The following is an 18,899-nucleotide window of genomic DNA, read 5'->3' as shown; positions in this document are numbered from 1 at the left end:
TGTCTGTATCTCTCCATCCCTCTACACCTCCTCCTCTACTGTCTGTATCTCTACACCTACTCCCCTACTGTCTGTATCTCTACACCTCCTCCTCTACTGTCTGTATCTCTCCACTCCTCTACACCTCCTCCTCTACTGTCTGTATCTCTCCATCCCTCTACACCTCCTCCTCTACTGTATGTATCTCTCCATCCCTCTACACCTCCTCCCCTACTGTCTGTATCTCTACACCTCCTCCCCTACTCTCTGTATCTCTCCATCCCTCTACACCTCCTCCTCTACTGTCTGTATCTCTACACCTCCTCCCCTACTGTCTGTATCTCTCCACCCCTCTCCACCTCCTCCTCTACTGTCTGTATCTCTCCACCCCTCTACACCTCCTCCTCTACTGTCTGTATCTCTCCAACACCTCTACACCTCCTCCTCTACTGTCTGTATCTCTACACCTCTTCCCCTACTGTCTGTATCTCTCCATCCCTCTACACCTCCTACCCTACTGTCTGTATCTCTCCACCCCTCTACACCTCCTCCCCTACTGTCTGTATCTCTCCACCCCTCTACACCTCCTCCCCTACTGTCTGTATCTCTCCACCCCTCTACACCTCCTCCCCTACTGTCTGTATCTCTCCATCCCTCTACACCTCCTCCCCTAATGTCTGTATCTCTCCACCCCTCTACACCTCCTCCCCTACTGTCTGTATCTCTCCACCCCTCTACACCTCCTCCCCTACTGTCTGTATCTCTCCACCCCTCTACACCTCCTCCTCTACTGTCTGTATCTCTACACCTCCTCCTCTACTGTCTGTATCTCTACAACACCTCCTCTACTGTCTGTATCTCTCCATCCCTCTACACCTCCTCCTCTACTGTCTGAATCTCTACACCTCCTCCTCTACTGTCTGTATCTCTCCACTCCTCTACACCTCCTCCTCTACTGTATATATCTCTCCACCCCTCTACACCTCCTCCCCTACTGTCTGTATCTCTAAACCTACTCCCCTACTGTCTGTATCTCTCCACCCCTCTACACCTCCTCCCCTACTGTCTGTATCTCTACACCTACTCCCCTACTGTATGTATCTCTCCATCTCTCTACACCTCCTCCGCTACTGTCTGTATCTCTCCACCCCTCTACACCTCCTCCTCTACTGTCTGCATCTCTCCATCCCTCTACACCTCCTCCCCTACTGTCTGTATCTCTCCACCCCTCTACACCTCCTCCCCTACTGTCTGTGTCTCTCCATCCCTCTACACCTCCTCCTCTACTGTATGTATCTCTCCACCCCTCTACACCTCCTCCCCTACTGTCTGTATCTCTACACTTCCTCCCCTACTGTCTGTATCTCTCCACCCCTCTCCACCTCCTCCTCTACTGTCTGTATCTCTCCACCCCACTACACCTCCTCCTCTACTGTCTGTATCTCTACACCTCCTCCTCTACTGTCTGTATCTCTCCACTCCTCTACACCTCCTCCTCTACTGTCTGTATCTCTCCACCCCTCTACACCTCCTCCTCTACTGTCTGTACCTCTCCATCCCTCTACACCTCCTCCTCTACTGTCTGTATCTCTACACCTACTCCCCTACTGTCTGTATCTCTACACCTCCTCCCCTACTGTCTGTATCTCTACACCTCCTCCCCTACTGTCTGTATCTCTCCATCCCTCTACACCTCCTCCTCTACTGTATGTATCTCTCCATCCCTCTACACCTCCTCCCCTACTGTCTGTATCTCTACACCTCCTCCCCTACTGTCTGTATCTCTCCATCCCTCTACACCTCCTCCTCTACTGTCTGTATCTCTACACCTCCTCCCCTACTGTCTGTATCTCTCCACCCCTCTCCACCTCCTCCTCTACTGTCTGTATCTCTCCACCCCTCTACACCTCCTCCTCTACTGTCTGTATCTCTCCAACACCTCTACACCTCCTCCTCTACTGTCTGTATCTCTACACCTCTTCCCCTACTGTCTGTATATCTCCATTCCTCTACACCTCCTACCCTACTGTCTGTATCTCTCCACCCCTCTACACCTCCTCCCCTACTGTCTGTATCTCTCCACCCCTCTACACCTCCTCCCCTACTGTCTGTATCTCTCCACCCCTCTACACCTCCTCCCCTACTGTCTGTATCTCTCCATCCCTCTACACCTCCTCCCCTAATGTCTGTATCTCTCCAACCCTCTACACCTCCTCCCCTACTGTCTGTATCTCTCCACCCCTCTACACCTCCTCCCCTACTGTCTGTATCTCTCCATCCCTCTACACCTCCTCCCCTACTGTCTGTATCTCTCCACTCCTCTACACCTCCTCCCCTACTGTCTGTGTTTCTCCATCCCTCTACACCTCCTCCCCTACTGTCTGTATCTCTCCATCCCTCTACACCTCCTCCCCTACTGTCTGTATCTCTACACCTCCTCCCCTACTGTCTGTATCTCTCCACCCCTCTACACCTCCTCCCCTACTGTCTGTATCTCTACACCTCCTCCCCTACTGTCTGTATCTCTCCACCCCTCTACACCTCCTCCCCTACTGTCTGTATCTCTCCACCCCTCTACACCTCCTCCCCTACTGTCTGTATCTCTACACCTCCTCCCCTACTGTCTGTATCTCTCCACACCTCTACACCTCCTCCCCTACTGTCTGTATCTCTCCACACCTCTACACCTCCTCCCCTACTGTCTGTATCTCTCCACTGCTCTACACCTCCTCCTCTACTGTCTGTATCTCTCCACCCCTCTACACCTCCTCCTCTACTGTCTGTATCTCTCCATCCCTCTACACCTCCTCCTCTACTGTCTGTATCTCTACACCTACTCCCCTACTGTCTGTATCTCTACACCTCCTCCCCTACTGTCTGTATCTCTACACCTCCTCCCCTACTGTCTGTATCTCTCCATCCCTCTACACCTCCTCCTCTACTGTCTGTATCTCTACACCTCCTCCCCTACTGTCTGTATCTCTCCACCCCTCTCCACCTCCTCCTCTACTGTCTGTATCTCTCCACCCCTCTACACCTCCTCCTCTACTGTCTGTATCTCTCCACCACCTCTACACCTCCTCCTCTACTGTCTGTATCTCTACACCTCTTCCCCTACTGTCTGTATCTCTCCATCCCTCTACACCTCCTACCCTACTGTCTGTATCTCTCCACCCCTCTACACCTCCTCCCCTACTGTCTGTATCTCTCCACCCCTCTACACCTCCTCCCCTAATGTCTGTATCTCTCCACCCCTCTACACCTCCTCCCCTACTGTCTGTATCTCTCCACCCCTCTACACCTCCTCCCCTACTGTCTGTATCTCTCCATCCCTCTACACCTCCTCCCCTACTGTCTGTATCTCTCCACTCCTCTACACCTCCTCCCCTACTGTCAGTATCTCTCCATCCCTCTACACCTCCTCCCCTACTGTCTGTATCTCTCCATCCCTCTCCACCTCCTCCCCTACTGTCTGTATCTCTACACCTCCTCCCCTACTGTCTGTATCTCTCCACCCCTCTACACCTCCTCCCCTACTGTCTGTATCTCTACACCTCCTCCCCTACTGTCTGTATCTCTCCACCCCTCTACACCTCCTCCCCTACTGTCTGTATCTCTCCACCCCTCTACACCTCCTCCCCTACTGTCTGTATCTCTACACCTCCTCCCCTACTGTCTGTATCTCTCCACACCTCTACACCTCCTCCCCTACTGTCTGTATCTCTCCACCCCTCTACACCTCCTCCTCTACTGTCTGTATCTCTCCGTCCCTCTACACCTCCTCCTCTACTGTCTGTATCTCTCCACACCTCTCCACCTCCTCCCCTACTGTCTGTATCTCTCCACCCCTCTACACCTCCTCCTCTACTGTCTGTATCTCTACACCTCCTCCTCTACTGTCTGTATCTCTACACCTCCTCTTCTACTGTCTGTATCTCTACACCTCCTCCCCTACTGTCTGTATCTCTCCACCCCTCTACACCTCCTCCTCTACTGTCTGTATCTCTACACCTCCTCCTCTACTGTCTGTATCTCTACAACACCTCCTCTACTGTCTGTATCTCTCCATCCCTCTAAACCTCCTCCCCTACTGTCTGTATCTCTCCACTCCTCTACACCTCCTCCTCTACTGTCTGTATCTCTCCACCCCTCTACACCTCCTCCCCTACTGTCTGTATCTCTACACCTCCTCCTCTACTGTCTGTATCTCTACAACTCCTCCTCTACTGTCTGTATCTCTCCATCCCTCTACACCTCCTCCTCTACTGTCTGTATCTCTACACCTACTCCCCTACTGTCTGTATCTCTACACCTCCTCCCCTACTGTCTGTATCTCTACACCTCCTCCCCTACTGTCTGTATCTCTCATCCATCTACACCTCCTCCTCTACTGTATGTATCTCTCCATCCCTCTACAGCTCCTCCCCTACTGTCTGTATCTCTACACCTCCTCCCCTACTGTCTGTATCTCTCCACCCCTCTACACCTCCTCCCCTACTGTCTGTATCTCTACACCTCCTCCCCTTCTGTCTGTATCTCTCCACCCCTCTACACCTCCTCCTCTACTGTATGTATCTCTCCATCCCTCTACACATCCTCCTCTACTGTCTGTATCTCTACACCTCCTCCCCTACTGTCTGTATCTCTCCACCCCTCTCCACCTCCTCCTCTACTGTCTGTATCTCTCCATCCCTCTACACCTCCTCCTCTACTGTCTGTATCTCTACACCTCCTCCTCTACTGTCTGTATCTCTACACCTCCTCCTCTACTGTCTGTATCTCTCCATCCCTCTACACCTCCTCCCCTACTGTCTGTATCTCTCCACTCCTCTACACCTCCTCCTCTACTGTCTGTATCTCTACACCTCCTCCCCTACTGTCTGTATCTCTACACCTCCTCCCCTACTGTCTGTATCTCTACACCTCCTCCTCTACTGTCTGTATCTCTACACCTCCTCCCCTACTGTCTGTATCTCTACACCTCCTCCTCTACTGTCTGTATCTCTCCACTCCTCTACACCTCCTCCTCTACTGTCTGTATCTCTCCACCCCACTACACCTCCTCCTCTACTGTCTGTATCTCTACACCTCCTCCTCTACTGTCTGTATCTCTCCACTCCTCTACACCTCCTCCTCTACTGTCTGTATCTCTCCACCCCTCTACACCTCCTCCTCTACTGTCTGTATCTCTCCATCCCTCTACACCTCCTTCTCTACTGTCTGTATCTCTCCACTCCTCTACACCTCCTCCCCTACTGTCTGCATCTCTCCATCCCTCTACACCTCCTCCTCTACTGTATGTATCTCTCCATCCCTCTACACCTCCTCCCCTACTGTCTGTATCTCTCCATCCATCTACACCTCCTCCTCTACTGTATGTATCTCTCCATCCCTCTACAGCTCCTCCCCTACTGTCTGTATCTCTACACCTCCTCCCCTACTGTCTGTATCTCTACACCTCCTCCCCTACTGTCTGTATCTCTCCACCCCTCTAAACCTCCTCCTCTACTGTATGTATCTCTCCATCCCTCTACACATCCTCCTCTACTGTCTGTATTTCTACACCTCCTCCCCTACTGTCTGTATCTCTCCACCCCTCTCCACCTCCTCCTCTACTGTCTGTATCTCTCCATCCCTCTACACCAACTCCTCTACTGTCTGTATCTCTACACCTCCTCCTCTACTGTCTGTATCTCTACACCTCCTCCTCTACTGTCTGTATCTCTCCATCCCTCTACACCTCCTCCCCTACTGTCTGTATCTCTCCACTCCTCTACACCTCCTCCTCTACTGTCTGTATCTCTACACCTCCTCCCCTACTGTCTGTATCTCTACACCTCCTCCCCTACTGTCTGTATCTCTACACCTCCTCCTCTACTGTCTGTATCTCTACACCTCCTCCCCTACTGTCTGTATCTCTACACCTCCTCCTCTACTGTCTGTATCTCTCCACTCCTCTACACCTCCTCCTCTACTGTCTGTATCTCTCCACCCCACTACACCTCCTCCTCTACTGTCTGTATCTCTACACCTCCTCCTCTACTGTCTGTATCTCTCCACTCCTCTACACCTCCTCCTCTACTGTCTGTATCTCTCCACCCCTCTACACCTCCTCCTCTACTGTCTGTATCTCTCCATCCCTCTACACCTCCTCCTCTACTGTCTGTATCTCTCCACTCCTCTACACCTCCTCCCCTACTGTCTGTATCTCTCCATCCCTCTACACCTCCTCCTCTACTGTATGTATCTCTCCATCCCTCTACACCTCCTCCTCTACTGTCTGTTTCTCTACACCTCCTCCCCTACTGTCTGTATCTCTACACCTCCTCCTCTACTGTCTGTATCTCTACACCTCCTCCCTACTGTCTGTATCTCTACACCTCCTCCTCTACTGTCTGTATCTCTCCACTCCTCTACACCTCCTCCTCTACTGTATGTATCTCTCCACCCCTCTACACCTCCTCCCCTACTGTCTGTATCTCTACACCTCCTCCCCTACTGTCTGTATCTCTCCACCCCTCTCCACCTCCTCCTCTACTGTCTGTATCTCTCCACTCCTCTACACCTCCTCCTCTACTGTATGTATCTCTCCACCCCTCTACACCTCCTCCCCTACTGTCTGTATCTCTACACCTACTCCCCTACTGTATGTATCTCTCCACTCCTCTACACCTCCTCCCCTACTGTCTGTATCTCTCCATCCATCTACACCTCCTTCTCTACTGTCTGTATCTCTCCGTCCCTCTACACCTCCTCCCCTACTGTCTGTATCTCTACACCTCCTCCTCTACTGTCTGTATCTCTCCACCCCTCTACACCTCCTCCCCTACTGTCTGTATCTCTACACCTCCTCCCCTACTGTCTGTATCTCTCCACCCCTCTACACCTCCTCCCCTACTGTCTGTATCTCTCCATCCCTCTACACCTCCTCCTCTACTGTATGTATCTCTCCATCCCTCTACACCTCCTACCCTACTGTCTGTATCTCTACACCTCCTCCCCTACTGTCTGTATCTCTCCATCCCTCTACACCTCCTCCCCTAATGTCTGTATCTCTACACCTCCTCCCCTACTGTCTGTATCTCTCCACCCCTCTACACCTCCTCCCCTACTCTCTGTATCTCTCCATCCCTCTACACCTCCTCCTCTACTGTATGTATCTCTCCATCCCTCTACACCTCCTTCCCTACTGTCTGTATCTCTACACCTCCTCCCCTACTGTCTGTACCTCTCCATCTCTTTACACCTCCTCCTCTACTGTCTGTATCTCTCCACCTCCTCCCCTACTGTCTGTATCTCTCCACCTCCTCCTCTACTGTCTGTATCTCTCCATCCCTCTACACCTCCTCCTCTACTGTCTGTACTCTACACCTCCTCCCCTACTGTCTGTATCTCTCCACCCCTCTACACCTCCTCCCCTACTGTCTGTATCTCTACACCTCCTCCCCTACTGTCTGTATCTCTACACCTCCTCCCCTACTGTCTGTATCTCTACACCTCCTCCCCTACTGTCTGTATCTCTCCATCCATCTACACCTCCTCCTCTACTGTATGTATCTCTCCATCCCTCTACAGCTCCTCCCCTACTGTCTGTATCTCTACACCTCCTCCCCTACTGTCTGTATCTCTCCACCCCTCTACACCTCCTCCCCTACTGTCTGTATCTCTACACCTCCTCCCCTACTGTCTGTATCTCTCCACCCCTCTACACCTCCTCCTCTACTGTATGTATCTCTCCATCCCTCTACACATCCTCCTCTACTGTCTGTATCTCTACACCTCCTCCCCTACTGTCTGTATCTCTCCACCCCTCTCCAAATCCTCCTCTACTGTCTGTATCTCTCCATCCCTCTACACCTCCTCCTCTACTGTCTGTATCTCTACACCTCCTCCTCTACTGTCTGTATCTCTACACCTCCTCCTCTACTGTCTGTATCTCTCCATCCCTCTACACCTCCTCCCCTACTGTCTGTATCTCTCCACTCCTCTACACCTCCTCCTCTACTGTCTGTATCTCTACACCTCCTCCCCTACTGTCTGTATCTCTACACCTCCTCCCCTACTGTCTGTATCTCTACACCTCCTCCTCTACTGTCTGTATCTCTACACCTCCTCCCCTACTGTCTGTATCTCTACACCTCCTCCTCTACTGTCTGTATCTCTCCACTCCTCTACACCTCCTCCTCTACTGTCTGTATCTCTCCACCCCACTACACCTCCTCCTCTACTGTCTGTATCTCTACACCTCCTCCTCTACTGTCTGTATCTCTCCACTCCTCTACACCTCCTCCTCTACTGTCTGTATCTCTCCACCCCTCTACACCTCCTCCTCTACTGTCTGTATCTCTCCATCCCTCTACACCTCCTTCTCTACTGTCTGTATCTCTACACCTCCTCTACACCTCCTCCCCTACTGTCTGTATCTCTCCATCCCTCTACACCTCCTCCTCTACTGTATGTATCTCTCCATCCCTCTACACCTCCTCCCCTACTGTCTGTATCTCTCCATCCATCTACACCTCCTCCTCTACTGTATGTATCTCTCCATCCCTCTACAGCTCCTCCCCTACTGTCTGTATCTCTACACCTCCTCCCCTACTGTCTGTATCTCTCCACCCCTCTACACCTCCTCCCCTACTGTCTGTATCTCTACACCTCCTCCCCTACTGTCTGTATCTCTCCATCCCTCTACACCTCCTCCTCTACTGTATGTATCTCTCCATCCCTCTACACCTTCTCATCTACTGTCTGTATCTCTACACCTCCTCCCCTACTGTCTGTATCTCTACACCTCCTCCTCTACTGTCTGTATCTCTACACCTCCTCCCCTACTGTCTGTATCTCTACACTTCCTCCTCTACTGTCTGTATCTCTCCACTCCTCTACACCTCCTCCTCTACTGTATGCATCTCTCCACCCCTCTACACCTCCTCCCCTACTGTCTGTATCTCTACACCTCCTCCCCTACTGTCTGTATCTCTCCACCCCTCTCCACCTCCTCCTCTACTGTCTGTATCTCTCCACTCCTCTACACCTCCTCCTCTACTGTATGTATCTCTCCACCCCTCTACACCTCCTCCCCTACTGTCTGTATCTCTACACCTACTCCCCTACTGTATGTATCTCTCCACTCCTCTACACCTCCTCCCCTACTGTCTGTATCTCTCCATCCATCTACACCTCCTTCTCTACTGTCTGTATCTCTCCGTCCCTCTACACCTCCTCCCCTACTGTCTGTATCTCTACACCTCCTCCTCTACTGTCTGTATCTCTCCACCCCTCTACACCTCCTCCCCTACTGTCTGTATCGCTACACCTCCTCCCCTACTGTCTGTATCTCTCCACCCCTCTACACCTCCTCCTCTACTGTATGTATCTCTCCATCCCTCTACACCTCCTACCCTACTGTCTGTATCTCTACACCTCCTCCCCTACTGTCTGTATCTCTCCATCCCTCTACACCTCCTCCCCTACTGTCTGTATCTCTACACCTCCTCCCCTACTGTCTGTATCTCTCCACCCCTCTACACCTCCTCCCCTACTCTCTGTATCTCTCCATCCCTCTACACCTCCTCCTCTACTGTATGTATCTCTCCATCCCTCTACACCTCCTTCCCTACTGTCTGTATCTCTACACCTCCTCCCCTACTGTCTGTACCTCTCCATCTCTTTACACCTCCTCCTCTACTGTCTGTATCTCTCCACCTCCTCCCCTACTGTCTGTATCTCTCCACCTCCTCCTCTACTGTCTGTATCTCTCCATCCCTCTACACCTCCTCCCCTACTGTCTGTATCTCTACACCTACTCCTCTACTGTCTGTACTCTACACCTCCTCCCCTACTGTCTGTATCTCTCCACCCCTCTACACCTCCTCCCCTACTGTCTGTATCTCTACACCTCCTCCCCTACTGTCTGTATCTCTACACCTCCTCCCCTACTGTCTGTATCTCTCCACCCCTCTACACCTCCTCCTCTACTGTATGTATCTCTCCATCCCTCTACACATCCTCCTCTACTGTCTGTATCTCTACACCTCCTCCCCTACTGTCTGTATCTCTACACCTCCTCCTCTACTGTCTGTATCTCTCCACTCCTCTACACCTCCTCCTCTACTGTCTGTATCTCTCCACCCCACTACACCTCCTCCTCTACTGTCTGTATCTCTACACCTCCTCCTCTACTGTCTGTATCTCTCCACTCCTCTACACCTCCTCCTCTACTGTCTGTATCTCTCCACCCCTCTACACCTCCTCCTCTACTGTCTGTATCTCTCCATCCCTCTACACCTCCTCCCCTACTGTCTGTATCTCTACACCCCTCTACACCTCCTCCCCTACTGTCTGTATCTCTCCACCCCTCTACACCTCCTCCCCTACTGTCTGTATCTCTACACCTCCTCCCCTACTGTCTGTATCTCTCCACCCCTCTACACCTCCTCTTCTACTGTCTGTATCTCTCCACCCCTCTATACCTCCTCCCCTACTGGCTGTATCTCTCCATCCCTCTACACCTCCTCCCCTACTGTCTGTATCTCTCCTTCCCTCTACACCTCCTTCCCTACTGTCTGTATCTCTCCATCCCTCTACACCTCCTCCCCTACTGTCTGTATCTCTTCACCTCCTCCTCTACTGTCTGTATCTCTCCATCCCTCTACACCTCCTCCTCTACTGTCTGTATCTCTACACCTCCTCCACTACTGTCTGTATCTCTACACCCCTCTACACCTCCTCCTCTACTGTCTGTATCTCAACACCCCTCTACACCTCGTCCTCTACTGTCTGTATCTCTCCATCCCTCTACACCTCCTCCCCTACTGTCTGTATCTCTACACCCCTCTACACCTCCTCCCCTACTGTCTGTATCTCTACACCTCCTCCCCTACTGTCTGTATCTCTACACCCCTCTACACCTCCTCCCCTACTGTCTGTATCTCTCCACCCCTCTACACCTCCTCCCCTACTGTCTGTATCTCTCCATCCCTTTACACCTCCTCCCCTACTGTCTGTATCTCTACACCTCCTCCCCTACTGTCTGTATCTCTCCACCCCTCTACACCTCCTCCCCCAATGTCTGTATCTCTACACCTCCTCCCCTACTGTCTGTAACTCTACACCTCCTCCCCTACTGTCTGTTTCTCTCCACCCCTCTACACCTTCTCCTCTACTGTCTGTATCTCTCCACCCCTCTATACCTCCTCCCCTACTGTCTGTATCTCTCCATCCCTCTACACCTCCTCCCCTACTGTCTGTATCTCTCCTTCCCTCTACACCTCCTTCCCTACTGTCTGTATCTCTCCATCCCTCTACACCTCCTCCCCTACTGTCTTTATCTCTACACCTCCTCCCCTACTGTCTGTATCTCTCCACCCCTCTACACCTCCTCCTCTACTGTCTGTATCTCTCCATCCCTCTACACCTCCTCCCCTACTGTCTGTATCTCTACACCTCCTCCCCTACTGTCTGTATCTCTCCACCCCTCTACACCTCCTCCTCTACTGTCTGTATCTCTCCATCCCTCTACACCTCCTCCCCTACTGTCTGTATCTCTCCATCCCTCTACACCTCCTCCTCTACTGTCTGAATCTCTACACCTCCTCCCCTACTGTCTGTATCTCTACACCCCTCTACACCTCCTCCTCTACTGTCTGTATCTATACACCCCTCTACACCTCCTCCTCTACTGTCTGTATCTCTCCATCCCTCTACACCTCCTTCCCTACTGTCTGTATCTCTACACCCCTCTACACCTCCTCCTCTACTGTCTGTATCTCTCCACCTCTCTAGATACTATAGATACTGTAGATACTATAGATACTGTAGATATTATAGGTACTATATATACTGTAGATATTATAGATACTGTAAATACTATAGATACTGTAGATACTATAGATACTGTAGATATTATAGATTCTATATTTACTGTAGATACTATAGATACTGTAGATACTATAGATTCTATAGACTCTGTAGATATAGATACTATAGACTCTGTCTGTATCTCTCCACCCCTCTACACCTCCTCCTCTACTGTCTGTATCTCTCCATCCCTCTACACCTCCTCCCCTACTGTCTGTATCTCTCCATCCCTTTACACCTCCTCCCCTACTGTCTGTATCTCTACACCTCCTCCCCTACTGTCTGTATCTCTCCACCCCTCTACACCTCCTCCCCCAATGTCTGTATCTCTACACCTCCTCCCCTACTGTCTGTAACTCTACACCTCCTCCCCTACTGTCTGTATCTCTCCACCCCTCTACACCTTCTCCTCTACTGTCTGTATCTCTCCACCCCTCTATACCTCCTCCCCTACTGTCTGTATCTCTCCATCCCTCTACACCTCCTCCCCTACTGTCTGTATCTCTCCTTCCCTCTACACCTCCTTCCCTACTGTCTGTATCTCTCCATCCCTCTACACCTCCTCCCCTACTGTCTTTATCTCTACACCTCCCCTACTGTCTGTATCTCTCCACCCCTCTACACCTCCTCCTCTACTGTCTGTATCTCTCCATCCCTCTACACCTCCTCCCCTACTGTCTGTATCTCTACACCTCCTCCCCTACTGTCTGTATCTCTCCACCCCTCTACACCTCCTCCTCTACTGTCTGTATCTCTCCATCCCTCTACACCTCCTCCCCTACTGTCTGTATCTCTCCATCCCTCTACACCTCCTCCTCTACTGTCTGAATCTCTACACCTCCTCCCCTACTGTCTGTATCTCTCCATCCCTCTACACCTCCTCCCCTACTGTCTTTATCTCTACACCTCCTCCCCTACTGTCTGTATCTCTCCACCCCTCTACACCTCCTCCTCTACTGTCTGTATCTCTCCATCCCTCTACACCTCCTCCCCTACTGTCTGTATCTCTACACCTCCTCCCCTACTGTCTGTATCTCTCCACCCCTCTACACCTCCTCCTCTACTGTCTGTATCTCTCCATCCCTCTACACCTCCTCCCCTACTGTCTGTATCTCTCCATCCCTCTACACCTCCTCCTCTACTGTCTGAATCTCTACACCTCCTCCCCTACTGTCTGTATCTCTACACCCCTCTACACCTCCTCCTCTACTGTCTGTATCTCTACACCCCTCTACACCTCCTCCTCTACTGTCTGTATCTCTCCATCCCTCTACACCTCCTTCCCTACTGTCTGTATCTCTACACCCCTCTACACCTCCTCCTCTACTGTCTGTATCTCTCCACCCCTCTAGATATTATAGATACTGTAGATACTATAGATACTGTAGATATTATAGGTACTATATATACTGTAGATATTATAGATACTGTAAATACTATAGATACTGTAGATACTATAGATACTGTAGATATTATAGATTCTATATTTACTGTAGATACTATAGATACTGTAGATACTATAGATTCTATAGATACTGTAGATACTGTAGATATTATAGATACTGTAGATAATATAGATACTGTAGATAATATAGATACTGTAGATACTATAGATACTGTAGATACTATAGATACTGTAGATACTATAGATTCTATAGATACTGTAGATAGTGTAGATACTATAGATACTGTAGATAATATAGACACTGTAGATATTATAGATTCTATATTTACTGTAGATACTATAGATACTGTAGATAATATAGATACTATAGATATTGTAGATATTATAGATACTGTAGATACTATAGATACTGTAGATATTATATATACTATAGATACTGTAGATAGTGTAGATACTATAGATACTTTAGATATTATAGATACTGTAGATACTATAGATACTGTAGATATTATAGTTACTATAGATACTATAGATACTGTAGATACTGTAGATAATATAGATACTGTAGATACTGTAGATATTATAGATACTGTAGTTACTATAGATACTGTAGATATTATATATACTATAGATACTATATATACTGTAGATATTATAGATACTTTAGATATTATAGAACAAGAAGTTCTTTACATCCAATATGATCTGTAGCGAACAAGAAGTTCTTTACATCTAATTTGATCTGTAGTGAACAAGTTATTTACATCTAATATGATCTGTAGTGAACAAGAAGTTCTTTACATCTAATATGATCTGTAGTGAACAAGAAGTTATTTACATCTAATATGATCTGTAGTGAACAAGTTATTTACATCTAATATGATCTGTAGTGAACAAGTTATTTACATCTAATATGATCTGTAGTGAACAAGAAGTTCTTTACATCCAATATGATCTGTAGCGAACAAGAAGTTATTTACATCTAATATGATCTGTAGCGTACAAGAAGTTATTTACATCCAATATGATCTGTTGCGAACTAGAAGGTGGTTAAATAATTACATTAGAAAACTTTACATTAGAAAACTTGAGTGTCCATTGAGTTTACACAGATTTGTCTACGGCAGTCTGGTTTACAGTATAAACATAAAACATACACATAACACACATTAAGCTTTTCCAAGTCAGCTCATCAGAGTCTCATTGAGGATTGTCACTGCAGAGGGGATAAAGGAATTTCTTTAGGCAAGTGGCACCTTTCGTGTCTGACTGGACGGCAGCATTTGGAAGGATGCATGCAGTAGGTGGGTGGTGTTGTTGAAAATCTGAGTGCTTTCATTGTGTGTTCTTGGATTTGTGGCTTCTGTTTGCTTCTGACTATTTAACTGGCCTGATTGACAACTTGTGCCAGTTTACTCTTGTTCCTGACTGAGAGGTTCCCATACCAGGTGGAGATGATTCTACAGATAATTCAAAATCAGTCTTATTGGACAAGTTCAGTTAGTTCCTTCCTGTCTCAGTCCATTTGGTGCTGAAAGGACACACAGTCAAAAGCTGCAGGCTGGAATAGGAAATCAATTATTGAGCTTGGACAAGATAATTAAGAATAAGAATAGGATTTTACAGTTTACTGTTCCTGCCAACTCATCTCATCTCACCAGTCCTGGCTTAAAGCTTGTAATTACTATCTCTTTCTCCTCTGATTAAGTTTGATGGGAGGATGTTGGAAGAAATGAAGGTGGTCTCATCGCTACAGGTGTCCCTCAAGGCTTGGTAGGAGGACCTCTTGTTTTTGCTATAGACCAAGTCACTTGTTATTAAAAGCAAAATCCGCCATTGAAACAATAACAAAGTGCCACTCCACCTCTGTTGTGGTAAAACAATGAGGGTCCTGGAGAAATTTAACCAGTCATACAGTAGACAGAGCTCTGGATGCCAGGACTGACCATCCAAGACATCAAAATGATAAGGCTATAAAGTGTCTGTTTACATTTACAATGTTTACAAACATTGAAGTAAAACAAGCTTATATTTTGGGTTTTGATAGGGTACGGCAGAATCAATGAGGATATATCATTAATTAATAAGTCCAAATATGGACGTAGCAACTGCGGATTGTCCCTTTAAGACTATGAATGGAATATAGCTGTTCTGTTTCTGTCTCCTCAACTCATCTCACCATTTCAAGCTGATGTTATGTTAGTTTGTTGTTTGATAGGCGTTGATTTAACTCCCCAGCCAGATCTGTTTCTCTCCAGGCTTTCATTAGAGGTACAAGTGGCTGTATGATTTTGTTGAGCGACTCACCACAGTGGTTGTTTGTGCTGAGTTTAGGCACAACGTAATAGATTAGAGTCATCATCTGGCTAAAGTAGGCATTAATAATTAAAGGAGTGTAAACTTGGTAAATTAGGCATTAATAATCAAAGGACGACTGGAAATTACAGGCAGCAATAGAAGCAGTACTAATCAGCAAGGAGATGGGTGAAAAAGGGGAAGACAGGAGGGGGGTGAAGGAGAGAAAAGATAGAGAGAGAGAAGAAGAGAGAGAGGGGTGAGAAAGGGGAAGACAGGAGGGGGGGTGTAGGAGAGAAAAGATAGAGAGAGAGAAGAAGAGAGAGAGGGTGAGAAAGGGGAAGACAGGAGGGGGGGGGGGTGTAGGAGAGAAAAGATAGAAAGAGAGAAGAAGAGAGAGAGGGTGAGAAAGGGGAAGACAGGAGGGTGGGTGAAGGAGAGAAAAGTAGAGAGGGGTGGGAGAATGAGTAAGGGAAAGGAAGAGGGAATAGAAATTGATGAGGAGAGAGAAACACATTACATCATCTATAGTCAACTATAGTATATCTATAGATCCTATACAGTACACTCTCCTGAAGTTCCCTCTCCTCTCCCCTCCCTCCCTCCTCCTCGTCTCTCCACATTGTGTTTGTCTATCTGATCCTGTGGTCTTGTTTTGTTGTATGAAAGACCTGATGCCATGCTCATTATGTTCTCTTTTATCTCTCTCCCCAGCGCTCTGATTAGAACAGTCACCCTCACACACATCCTATCCATTAAACCCTCTGTGTGTGTGTGTGTGTGTGTGTGTGTGTGTGTGTGTGTGTGTGTGTGTGTGTGTGTGTGCGTGCGTGCGTGCGTGCGTGCGTGCGTGCGTGTGTGTGTGCGTGTGTGTGTGTGTTTTGTATTAGGTCTTTGTGTGCATTGTAATGTATGTACAGTACATGCTTTGCACATGATATTTCGTATGGGCAGGATATCTTGTATAACACACAACATAGGCAGGATATCTTCTATAACACACAACATAGGCAGGATATCTTGTATAACACACTACATAGGTAGGATATCTTGTATAACACACTACATAGGCAGGATATCTTGTATAACACACTACATAGGTAGGATATCTTCTATAACACACTACATAGGTAGGATATCTTCTATAACACACAACATAAGTAGGATATCTTGTATAACACACTACATAGGTAATAGAAACAGAACAACAGGATATAACAGGATGTCTTGTATAACACACTACATAGGCAGGATATCATGTATAACACACTACATAGGTAGTATATATTGTATAACACACTACATAGGCAGGATATCTTGTATAACACACTACATAGGTAGTATATCTTGTATAACACACTACATAGGTAATAGAAACAGAACAACAGGATATCTTGTTGATGTCTTGTATAACACACTACATGGGTAGGATGTCTTGTATAACACACTACATAGGTAGTATATCTTGTATAACACACTACATAGGTAGGATGTCTTGTATAACACACTACATAGGTAGGAGACACAGAACAACAGGATATATTGTATAACACACTACATAGGTAGGATATCTTGTGTAACACACGACATAGGCAGGAGACACAGAACAACAGGATGTCTTGTATATTACACTACAATAGTAGGATATATTGTATAACACACTACATAGGCAGGATATCTTGTATAACGCACTACATTGGTAGGAGACACATTCCAACAGCATATCTTGTATAACACACTACATAGGTAGTATATCTTGTATAACACACTACATAGGTAGGATGTCTTGTATAACACACTACATAGGTAGGATGTCTTGTATAACACACTACATAGGTAGTATATCTTGTATAACACACTACATAGGTAGGATGTCTTGTATAACACACTACATAGGTAGGATGTCTTGTATAACACACTACATAGGTAAGAGACACAGATCAACAGAGAGTAACTCAGTATCGTGTTGTTTTTCTACTTCTTTGTTGATATTATGCTTTCTTCCTCTCTTTCATTCTCACTCCCACTCTATATGTCCCTCTTTTTGAATGGAACGGCTGCCACGTGTTGCGTGGAGTATTCTGCCTGGGCTTTTGTGTTCTTTTCCCCATGGATGTGTGTGTGTGTGTGTGTGTGTGCGTGTGTGCGTGCGTGTGTGTGTGTGTGTGTACAAATTTCCCCACAGATCACACTTACCCACAGATCACACTTACCCACAGATCACACTTACCCACAGATCACACTTACCCACAGATCACACTTACCCACAGATCACACTTACCCACAGATCACACTTACCCACAGATCACACTTACCCACAGATCACACTTACCCACAGATCACACTTACCCACAGATCACACTTACCCACAGAGTATAGAACAAGATTAATCCAACATTGATAAACTCCCAAATCTGTTAGTTGAAATACTGCAGTGTTCAATCACAGCAGCAAGATGTGTGGCCCGTTGCCATGAGAAACGGGTAAGGGGTAACCAGTGAAACACAAAAAACACCAATATTTCTCTGTTTATTTATCTTCCCAACATTGATAATATAACACTTGTAATATCTGTATCTTTCTTAAACATTTTTGAAGGCAATGTTTACTGTTATATTGTAATCGTTTTTTGTTGATGTTGTTTTGTATCTTCCCACTTTTATTTGTTTTTTTCACTTGCTTTGGCAATGTAAACACATTTTCCATGCCAATAAAGCCCCTTTGAATTCAATTTGCGAGAGAGAGAGAGAGAGTGTCACGGTCTTCCTCCTCTTCATCTGAAGAGGAGAGGCGAGAAGGATCAGAGGACCAAAATGCGGCGTGGTATGTGTTCATGTTGAATGTTTAATTAAAGAAAGAACTGAACACAAAACAATAAACAAATAAAGACCGTGAAGCTATCATGAGAACTGTGCGGACACAAGCAACTAACATAGACAATCACCCACAAACAAACAGTGCAACCCAGGCTACCTAAGTATGATTCTCAATCAGAGACAACCAATGACACCTGCCTCTGATTGAGAACCATACTAGGCCGAAACATAGAAATCCCCAAATCATAGAAAATCAAACATAGACTGCCCACCCAACTCACGCCCTGACCATACTAAATAATGACAAAACAAAGGAAATAAAGGTCAGAATGTGACAGAGAGAAAGAAAGAGAGAAAGAGAGAGAGAGAGAGAGAGAGAGAGAGAGAGAGAGAGAGAAAGAGAGAGAGAAAGAGAGAAAGAGAGAGAGAGAGAGAGAGAGAGAGAGAGAGAGAGTGAGAGAGAGAGAAAGAGAGAAAGAGAGAGAGAGAGAGAGAGAGAGAGAGACAGAGAGAGAGAGAGACAGAGAGAGAGAGAGAGAGACAGA

Source organism: Oncorhynchus clarkii, chromosome 3 (genome assembly GCF_045791955.1).
Source record: "Oncorhynchus clarkii lewisi isolate Uvic-CL-2024 chromosome 3, UVic_Ocla_1.0, whole genome shotgun sequence".
NCBI lineage: Eukaryota > Metazoa > Chordata > Actinopteri > Salmoniformes > Salmonidae > Oncorhynchus > Oncorhynchus clarkii.
Note: the sequence above shows the minus strand (reverse complement) of the source record.